Source organism: Lagenorhynchus albirostris, chromosome 4 (genome assembly GCF_949774975.1).
Source record: "Lagenorhynchus albirostris chromosome 4, mLagAlb1.1, whole genome shotgun sequence".
NCBI classification, from domain to species: domain Eukaryota; kingdom Metazoa; phylum Chordata; class Mammalia; order Artiodactyla; family Delphinidae; genus Lagenorhynchus; species Lagenorhynchus albirostris.
Genome location: NC_083098.1, coordinates 25169917 through 25181201, shown reverse-complemented (window position 1 = coordinate 25181201; position 11285 = coordinate 25169917). Strand labels below are relative to the sequence as shown.

Genomic DNA, 11285 nt, shown 5'->3' with positions numbered 1-11285 from the left:
AACATTTAGACTTTTAATAATGCATAATAAATTAATTTAATCCCAAATTAAATTTCAAAAGATACATTCACAAGAATGGAAAGGAAGTTAGATTCCTTCCTGCAGCAGAACATGAGGGACTGAAGAATTTAAATGACATCAGGAAACAGCTGGTCTCTGGATAGACGTGTTTATCCCCTAAACTGATTAATAACCACATCATTTGGAACTTCGAAATGGCTGTTTCCCCAATTCCGCAAGATCACTCCAGTCAAAGAATTTGTTTCTTTTCTATAGGCAGTGGTATAGGGAGGAGGCATCGCCCCTCCCCTGGAGAGAGTGGGTAATGAATATGTGGAATGATCCATGGATTTGAATTCTTCCTTTGAGTCCAGAAATATGATCCTGGGCATAAAAGGCTAGAGTTTTAATACTATGGCCTAAGCCCCCAGCTACCTAAAGCAATTCAAGAATAGGAGAATAATGGGTAGTTGGCCATCTTTCCTCCTCAGAATTGCAGAGGCGATCTCAATCAATTCTCCAGGTCTTGCAAGCTCACCTGTGTCTGTTCTCTAACAACTCCCACCCCAAATCTGCTTGGACTGACTCAACAGACTCAATGTAAACCTTTCCCCCCGTACCTCACTGTGCTCCAGCCCCAACTATTAATACTTCTGTGCAGTTCCCCCAAACACATGAGGCTCTGGTCTTGGAGCCCTGGTACTGCTGCTTGTCTGCCCGGAGAGTTTGTCCTCCATACACCCCCATGACAGCCTGACTCACTTCATCCACTCAGAAAGTGGATGACACCACTAATCTAAAATAGCTTGCTTGGGACTTCTCTGGTGGTGCAGTGGTTAAGACTCCGCACTCCCAATGCAGGAAGCCAGGGTTCCATCCCTGGAAGGGGAACTGGATCCCACATCCATGCCTCAACTGAGGAGCCCAAGAGCCACAACTAAGGAGCTCGCCTCCCGCAACTAAGACCCAGGGCAACCAAATAAATAAATAAATATTTTTTAAAATATAAAATAAAGTAAAATAAAATAGCTTCCTTGTCATCCTTTATCCCTCTTCCCTGCTTTACCTTTCTTTACAGAACTTATTGCTACCTTTTATTATAACTTACTATCTCCCCCACTAGAAAGTCCCTGAGGTCCAGGATTTTGTTCAGTTCACCACTGTACCTCCTGGACCTAGAACAGTAGCTCTCACACAGTATACTGAATTATTGAAAACATGAATGGATAAGTGATAGACCTGGAATAAACTGTGTAGCTTGCTGGTTTAGAGCATGGCCTTTTGAGATAGCAAATCCAGGTTCAAATTCTGGCTCCTTTATTTACAAACTATCTGGACTTCACCAAATCACTTGGACCTATCTCACAAGATTACTGTGCAGATTAAATGAGGAAATAGGTATAAGTCCTTTAGCAGGATAACCATCGTTATTTTCCTGTTGTTCCAGCCCTGTTGTTTTATAGATGAGGAACCAGAGGGAGACTGAAGCAGAGGGACTGGGGTAGCATCCCTGGTCTTGGGGATATCCTGTACAGAGAAGGAAACAAATCTCTTATTCCCTCATTAAGGCTTTCTCAACGGGAATCAAAACCGTTAAAAACATATTCACTTTGACTCAGCAATTTTATTTCTGCAAATTTATTCTAAGGAAATGATTACCCCTGTGTGCACAGATTTAGCTATCACAGTCTTCTTTATAATAACAAGGAATTAGAAGTATACTAAGGGTCAATAGGGAATTGATTTGATAAATTATGGTATAGCCATATGATGTAATACTACATGGCCATTTAGAATGAAATTGTAGAAAAATAGTTAATAACATGAGAAAATGCTTACATATACTCAAGTGAAAATGACTAACATTCACAAAGAGCGCTGGGTGGTTGGAATCAGAATGAACTGTATTTTCTTTGTGCTCCTCTGAATTTCTCATATGTTGTTCAGTAAATAGGCATTATTTTCATAATCAGTCTTTTAAATACAAATAAAAATAGCTTGTTAGCTTCTTCACAATAAAGTGTTACTACATCTTATGGGATGAACAATGAGAGATGCCTAAACTTGTGGGAGTTTCCCAAGTCCTGATGGAATGAAATTGTTATCTCTTTTACCAAATGTCATGATTTTGGGAGCAACCTCCCCTAAGGGCTTTGGTACACAGCAGATTCCAGAGTATTCCAGCATCATGACCGTTAGGACCAACTGTGCATGCTCTGAACATCCACATTACTCTGTATTAGCACATTTAACTGATGACCTTAGCTATGATGCACTTTTAAAAACCAAAATTGACTTACGGCATTACTCATTAGATTTAAATACTAGGGTGATTCATCATTTTACAGTAAATCTATTAGATAAATTACACTGCAAAATTCACCATCGTCAGTGTGGCAGGTCTGCCTGGAAATTAAGAATGGGAAGGGAAATTGAAGGAGAGAGATTCCTATCCGTGATATGAAATTTAAACTTAGATAGCTATGGCAAGCATCCGAGCCTCGGCCAAAGGGGACAAGGCATCTGCCACATGTCTAAGATATTCCACTCTAATAATAGCCTAGGGTCTCTTTTGGAACAAGTTAACGCCTTGCTTCCTAAGGAAAAATCTTGCACGTTAAAATACTTAAGGAGGGTTTCCTTACCCCTTAACATTTTTTTTTCCACAGTGTAATTGGGCTGCATATGTGATATATGCAACAATGGTTGGTCTTCTGTTGGTTAAATATAGTCCCAAACCAACAGCATGTTCGGCTGGGGGCTCTTGCGCACCAGATGTTATTCCACTAATAGTGAGTGAGCTCATCCTTGGTGTGGAAGGCTATTCATTTGGGAGAGAATAATGAAAGTGAGACAATCATTACGTCACCCTTTCCTGTACATTATTCTCCCCTGCAGCTAACAAGGAAAATATGCTGCTGTGTTGGTTGTAAGCTAACTCATGTTCTTGCTTTCTTAGATCTCCGTAAAGTGAATCATGGGGTAATTCTAGTCCAAATTAATATGTATCTGATAATTGACATTTGGAGAGTTAGACTTTGGGATGGTCTTTGTCTTAGATTCGAGCATCATGACTTTTGGGGGGTGGTGTGATTATGGGACCTTGACTCCCAGAGGGGCTATCCTCTCCTCACGCCTTTGCAGGGGTACTTATCTCACGTTCCTCAGTTGGCCATTTGGGAGGCAGAGACTGTTGTTTCTAAAATCATGAAGACTTTTGAATAATGGAGTAAACTTTTAAAATAATGGTCATGAGATCATGCCTTTTTTTGTTTGAATGACTCATTTGGCACTATCTATCTAACCACAAGTCCAAATTCAGAGTAAAATTAATTTATAGATAAACAGCAAAAAGGGGCTATATGTATAATATCTGTATATACACACATATATAACACACATACACATATTCATAAATATATGTTTTATAAAAAACAAAAGCAATCTTTATGCGAGAAACTATTTTTTTAGAAAGCACACATTTATCAATTGAGAACCTTAACCCATTACTAAATTTTATTGCAGCCTTCCTTTAAATACAGTAACAACTCAGCAGCAAGCAAGTTTACTGAATTTGATGAAGAGGCTTTAACTTCTGCCAAGGGCCTAAACTGACCTTGTTTTTCTAGTGTCTTATTTATCTTTACAGAACATGATTACAAAAGAAAGTGAAACATCTAATAGTAAACCACTTGATAAAGCTTTTTTTTCTTTTTTTAAATTTCCTTTTTAAAATTATTTTTTATTGCGATATAATTGACATACAACATTATATCGGTTTCGGGTGTATATTTGTATATATTGCAAATCATTTTGTGAAATATATAAATATCGAATCACTATCTCGTGATATTTATTGCAAAACGATCACTGCAGTAAGTCGAATTAACATCACACATAGTTGCAGAATTTTTTTTCTTGTGATGAGAACTTTTAAGATCTGCTCTCTTAGCAACTTTCGGATGTGCAATAGAGTATTATTAACTGTAGTCAGCATGCTGCACGAGACATCCCCATGACTTGTTTATTTTATAACTGGAAGTTTGTACCTTTTGACTCCTTTCACCCATTTCACTCATCAAGTGCGCCCCCCAACCTCTGGCAACCACCAATCTGTTCTCTGTATCTATGAACCTGATGTTTTGTTGTTGTTGTTGTTTTTAGATTCCATGTATAAGTGAGATCATATGGTATTTTATTTGTCTTTTTCTGTCTGACCTATGTCACTCAGCATTATGTCCACGAGGTTTATCTATACTAGCACAAATGGCAAGATTTCATTCTCTTTATGGCTGAATCATGTTCCATTGTGTGTGTGTGTTATGTGTGTGTGTATCACATCTTCTTTATCCATTCACCTGTCAGTGGACACTTAGGTTGTTTCCATGTTTGGCTATTGTAAATAATGCTACTACGAACATGGGGGTGCGGATATCTTTTTGAGTTAGTGTTTTCATTTTCTTTGGATAAATACCCAGAAGTGGGATTGCTGGATCATGTGGTAGTTCTATTTTTAATATTTCAAGGAACCTCCATACTGTTTCCCATAATGGCTGCACCAATTTACATTCCCCCCAGCAGTGCACAAAGTTCCCTTTTCTCCACAGTCAGCATTTGTTGTCTCTTTTCATTTGGATAATAGCCATTCTAACAGGTGTGAGGTGATAATCGCATCGTGGTTTTGAGTTGCATTTCTCTAATGATTAGTGATGTTGAGCATCTTTTCATGTTCCTGCTGGCCATCTGTATGTCTTCTTTGGAAAAATGTCTATCCAGATCCTCTGCCCATTTTTTTAATCAGATTGTTTGTTTGTTTTGCTATTGGGTTGCATGAGTTCTTTATATATTTTGGATATTATCATATATACGTTTGCAAATATTTCCTCTCATTCAGTAGGTTGCCGATGAAGCTGTCTTTAGTTGGGTACCCAGCAATGTCTACTCACTTTCCCTCATGCTCTCTTGAGCTGCCTAATCTTCTTTTTGGCACCTACGAGTCACCTTAGGAAGGAAGTTTGCTGCCTGGGGAAATACTTGGCCAATTATAAAGCCTCTTATATTTTAAATTTCGATTGCATTCTCTCCTATATTGATCTCCACCCCATATCTGCCGTACCCCATGGCACGTTTGTGCAGGGAGAGCTGAACTGAAAATCTGGATTTCTGGGGCAGTCCCAACTCCATCAGTTTCTTCCTCCTGACTTCTTTGCAGGTTTCAAAGTCTTCATTTGTAAAATTGGAATAGTAATATCATTAGTGGCAAAAAATCCTAGAATGCATGGCACATATATGTTGAATAAATTTGAATAGGTTGGGACATGCCACTGGATCCGGGGCTGTGTATGACTTTGGTGGGCCCTAGGCACTTTTGCCTTCATGGTCCCTTCCTTTACAAAAAGATATTTAAAAGATTTAGTGTATGACTGCATTGATATAATGATAAATATATTATCATTATAAATTGAAACATTTTCCTTGACCTAAGAGTTTATTTTTCTTCTGATGTTTAAGGAATGAAAACATCTTCACGAGCCCCTAAAGTACTGTGGGCCCTCAGCATTGATAAGTCGGCCCTCTTGCATCACAAAATCTCCACTGATATATCAAACTGCTCTCTCTTCTCCACCCTGGACAGCTTTTGTTGTTGTTCTTTCTTCTCTCTTCCCTTCCTTTCTTGCTGATGTTTTCAATGGATATAGGTTGTCTCTTTCCCTTCTCTCCAAGCTCTCTTAGGTTCACCAACTCTGGTGAGTCAAGGCACACTAGCAAACAGACACGGAGTTCAAAGAATTGAATAGATAAGCAACAATGATGTATTGTACAGCACAGGGAATTATAGCCATTATTGTAATAACTTTTAATGGAGTATAATCTGTAAAAATACTGAATCACTATGCTATACACATGAAATTAATGTAATACTGTAAATCAACTGTATGTCAATTAAAAAAATTTTTTTTAATTAAAAAAACTGTTCTAGGAGAGTAGAGGATGGCTCAGGTTCAGTCCAGGCTACTATGCTCTACCGTCTCTGGAGATGCTTCTAAGTGGATTAGAACTACTTCTAAGTGCAGAGGTAGATATGCAGAGAGGTTTCTGGAGTTGTGCACACCAAATTTTAAGAACGGTTTTTATTAGACTTGTGGGCTTTGGGTGAGTTTTCTCTTTCCTCTTGGTAATTTCTATGTTTCTTGCATATTTTAAATGAACATGATTTTTAATAGAAAGGATAAAAATATTAAAACAGTTTTAATAAGCGTCAACTACTATATTTTTCAGAATAGGTGCTGACCCAGATTCCATTTATCCATTCCAGAACAGCTCCTTGGTCTTGAAAGCACACCCCACTAAATCCACACCCTTAGTCTCTTTCCAGGCTAACTCTGGGCTTGGCCGTATGACTTACTTTGACCAGCGGAATAATAGCAAATACGGTGCAAGCAGAGGTTTAAATAACAGTTTTCTTGAAATGATGTTTTGGGTTGGAGATTAAGGCACACCTTCCAGAAGACTTTCATGTTTCTCTCAGTCAGTGCAATCACCAAAGAGAGAGAGAGAGAGAGAGAGAGAGACGCTGTTTGCATTTTCCTTTAATACATTTTTCATTTGCTATCACCTGAAAGTGTAAAAGAACTTCTCCAAGTGCCTCAGTAATTAAAAACAAGGAGTTAATATGCTAAGACACAATAAGTTGAATATTTTTCTCAGTGGGTGGCCTTACAAATACACACACACACAGAGCAACTCTCATCTAGCCAACCATATGGTCCTCATTTTCTGTATCTATTTCTATTTATGTTAACTCAAGAATCCTGCCACTGTAAGGCAGCTGACTAACCTTTTGCCCCTTTTTTCTCTCTTACATTAAACAGAGGGCTTAGCCTGAAACATGTCCTGGGTGCTGTTTCCTTCATGGGAAAAAGAGTTCAAGGCTAAATTGCTTAATAAAAAATTACATTCACATGATTATTTTCTTTTCAGGTGTTTCTCTGTATCTGCATTGTCTAAATCCTTTTTCTTTTGTATTCCATTTATTTAAAGCCATTGTCTTACCATCTCTTTTTCCACCAAGAGAGAAAGCAAAGGATCCTAAACAATTTTAGCACGTGAAGAATCAGATTCAGTAAACAATTCAGCAGCTACTAAGTGCCTACCACGGGCCTCACAACCCACTGGACATCGCAGGAAGTTATGAGTGGTTCCTGAAGAAACCGAGAGGTCTGCTGCCTGGGTGTCCACAAGCTCTCCTGTCTCGAGGCGGGTGGGGACTATGGGGAACTGGAGGGCACAAGCTTGGGAGGAAAGGGCAGTTGCTACTCAGCCCCAGGCAACTGTTGCCATGTGGGAATGAAGGCCCAGTCTCGCCAGGTCAGCTAGTTTTTCCCGAAAAGCTAGAAATCAAGAATTTTTTTTTGCCTGAAATCTCTCCATTTAAAAAGTTGTCAACTAATTCAAAATTTCTGAAAACATTGTGTGGGCCAACAAATGTGCAGGCCAAGTCAAATAAGTCTGCAGGCCTGATTTGGCCTGCGGCCGGCCAGTTTGTACCTTCTGCTTTACATTAGAAACTCCCCCGAATTTAAAAATGCTTACCACTCAAAATGACTTGGTGACATTTATCATGATCTATGTACATTTTTTGGAGAAAACTCTTGAATAAGGCTGCTTGAATGCAAATTCTAAACAACAAAACCTGCCACTGCAGTCCTTTAGTGCCACAGGGCAAAGTAACTTTTTGACAGCGTTTTTCGCTTCTAAATAATTGCTTTCATATTATGTAGATTCTGCCTAAATTGTGTATGGATCAAGTCTTAACATCATAGTTTCTAAAATCAAGTTTATATCAGCATTCCCCCTGCCACACACATACAAAATACTATCCCATAACAAAAATGACCCCTCTTGAGGATTATTTTGGGTTCCTGCAGGATTATTATTGCTGGAAATAACAAGTGGTTGTCAAGGAGGTGGAGAAATTGGAATCCTTGTGCACTGTTGGTGGGAACGTAAAATGATGCAGCCGCTATGGAAACAGTAGGATGGTTCCTCAAAAAATTAAAAATAGAACTATCATATGGTCCAGCAATTCTACTTCTGAATATACATATCCAGAAGAATTGAAAGCAGGGTCTCAAACCAATAGTTGTACATCCGTGTTTGTAGCAGTGTAATTCACCATAGCCAAAAGATGGAAGCAGCCGAAGTGTCCATTTGGCAAATGAATGGATAAACAAAATGTGGTATATACACACAATGGACTATTACTCAGCATTAAAAAGGAAGGCAACTCTGGCACATGCTACAACATGGATGAACTTTGAGCACATAATGCTAAGTGAAATAACCCAGTCACTAAAAGATAAATACTGTATGATTCCACCTATATAACGTACCTAGAGTAGTCACATTCACAGTAACAGAAAGTAGAATGGTGGTTGCCAGGAGCTGAGAAAAGGCGGAAAGAGGTAGTTGTTGTTTAATGGGCGTATTAATTAGTGTTCTCCAGAGAAACAGAACCAAAGTGATGTTTATATAGAGAGAAATCTATTTGAAGGAATTGGCTCATGAAATTATGGAGGCTGGCAAGTCCAAAACCTGCAGGGCAGGCCATCAGACTGGAGACCCAGGTAAAAGCCAATGCTGCAGTTTACATCTGAAGGCTGTCTGCTGATAGCATTCCCTCTTTCTTGGGGGAGGTCAATCTTTTGTTCCATTCAGGCCTTCAGCTGATTGGTTGAGGTCCACCCACATTATGGAGAGCAATCTGCTTGTCAAAGTCTACCAATTTAAATGTAAATTTCATCCAAAAACACCCTCAAAGAAACATCCGGAATGTTTGACCAAATAGCCAGGCACTGTGCCTGGTCAAATTGACACATAAAGTTAACCATCACGGGCTCCCCTGGTGGCGCAGTGGTTGAGAGTCTGCCTGCCGATGCAGGGGACACGGATTCGTGCCCCGGTCCGGGAAGATCCCACATGCCGTGGAGCGGCTGGGCCCGTGAGCCGTGGCTGCTGAGCCTGCGCGTCCGGAGCCTGTGCTCCGCAACGGGAGAGGCCACAACAGTGAGAGGCTCGCGTACCACACACACACACACACACACAAAATTAACCATCACAATGTGTATAGAGTTCCAGTTTTGTAGGATGAAAGGTTCTGGAGATTGATTGAGTGTCAATGTGAATATACTTAACATTACTGAACTTTACACTTTAAGGTGGTTAAGATGGTAAGTTTTAAGTTAAGTGTATTTTACCACAATTGGGAAAAAAAAGCCTGTTAGATCTTTCCCTCGGGCCAGCAGCACCAATGGGATGGGCAAGTGTCAAGATCACATTGCTAGGAAGCTCTGCAGCCACCATCAGGACCAGAAGTGGCACGATAAGCGGTACAAGAAAGCCCATTTGGGGACAGCCCTGAAGGTCAGCCCCTCAGGAGGCACTTCACATGCAAAGGGAATTTTGCTAGAAAATGTCAGAGTTGAAGCCAAACACGTAAATTCTGCCATCGGGAAGTGTTTCAGGGGCCAGCTGATCAAGAGGAGCAAGAAGCTCACAGCTTTCTTACCCAATGATGGTTGCTTGAACTTTACTGCAGAAAACGATGAAGTTCTGGTTGCTGAATTTGGTTGCAAAAGGCCATGCTCTTGGTGACATTCCTGGAGTCCACTTTAAATTTGTCAAAGTAGCCAATGTCTCTCTCTTGGCCTTATGCAAAGGCAAGAAGAAAAAACCAAGATGATAAGTTTTGATGATGCAAACATGGTAGTAATAAAATTTCATATACAAAAAAAGTCTATTAGAGAAATTTCATTTCACTAAATACCAAAAACACATTTTCATAAGGGACAATAGGGTACAAATTGGACTATATTTTAACATTAGACTCCTGTTAAAAAAAAGTTATTCGTGGGACTTCCCTGGTGGTCCAGTGGTTAAGAATCCACTTTCCAATGCAGGGGATGCGGGTTCGATCCCTGGTCGGGGAGCTAAGGTCCCACATGCCGTGGGGCAACTAAGCCCATGCACTCTGGACCCCGTGCACCACAACTAGAGAGAAGCCCATGTGCCGCAACTAAAACCCAACGCAGCCAAATAAATAAATAAATATTTAAAGAAAAGAGTTCTTCGTATAGCAAACTTCTATAAAAAGTTGACCGAGTATTAGATCTCGAAAATTATTATATCTCAAAATTATTATAGCACGAAAATTATTATATCTCGAAAAAGCTATTTCTGTGGGAAGTTAAGGTTACGTATTCTAGTTATATTGCTTCCTGGGGATATAAGTTTCCTCAGGGATCAAGCATAGAGAGTCAGAGAAATAGAAGCAAATACATTCCTTTGATGGTTAGTCTCAAATAACAAACTTTTCAGCTGAAGTGCTGGTAAAAGCTGAACGGCAGCCAATTCACGGCTGACCATATGATAAATGGCTATAAGTTTAGTATTTTGGTGAATATTGCTACGTACATAGGGAGGTAGAAGTTTTTATTGGAGTCTAGTTGATTTACAATGTTGTGTTAGTTTCAGGTGTACAGCAAAGTGAGACAGTTATACATATATGTATCTACTCTTTTTCAGATTCTTCTCCCTTATAGGTTATTACAAAATATTGAATAGAGTTCCCTGTGCTATACAGTAGGTCCTTGCTGGTTATCTATTTTACACATAGTAGTGTGTATATGTTAATCCCAAACTCCTAATTTATCCCTCTCCCACCCCCAGGAGGTAGAATTGGATCCACAGGATCACCAAATCCATGCTTCCAATGCATTTCAAGTAGATTTTCTGACATTTTATGCTCATACTCGGAGATTCTTCACAAGGTAAGTGGGGTATCATTAAATGACTATTCTGACAATCTTACCTTAGTGATTCAGATTATTTGTTCAAGTTTCTAAATACCAGAGAAAGTCTTTCAAGTACAAGTTTCTAAAACTCAAACTTAACTGATGTGACAGGAAGCATCCCTTCTTGGTCCCGCTATAATTTAACCATTAGTTTACCCTATTAGCAGTATTATATGGGTAATAATAGCTTTGATCCTAATGCTGAAGGTCAAGGTATGATCATGGTAGTGAAATAATTACCAATTATAACTAAAAAGGCAACATCAGTTCTAGTAACTCTAAATTCCATAAGGAAACATCAGTTGGTTTTTGTAATTTTTTTGGTATTTAAAAAAAATTTTTCATTAACAGTTTCTCTAATGGCTTTTTTCCCACGTAAAACGAGAGAGCTAAATAAAGGAGAAAATAATTGCTGAGGCAGAAGGTGAGCTT

The 11285-nt window shown here is 39.2% G+C and overlaps 1 pseudogene; it reads left to right on the top strand.

Annotated features, from left to right (window-relative positions):
* Window positions 1–9315: 9315 nt before the first annotated feature.
* Window positions 9316–9742, top strand: LOC132519209 (small ribosomal subunit protein uS12-like; annotated as a pseudogene).
* Window positions 9743–11285: the final 1543 nt, after the last annotated feature.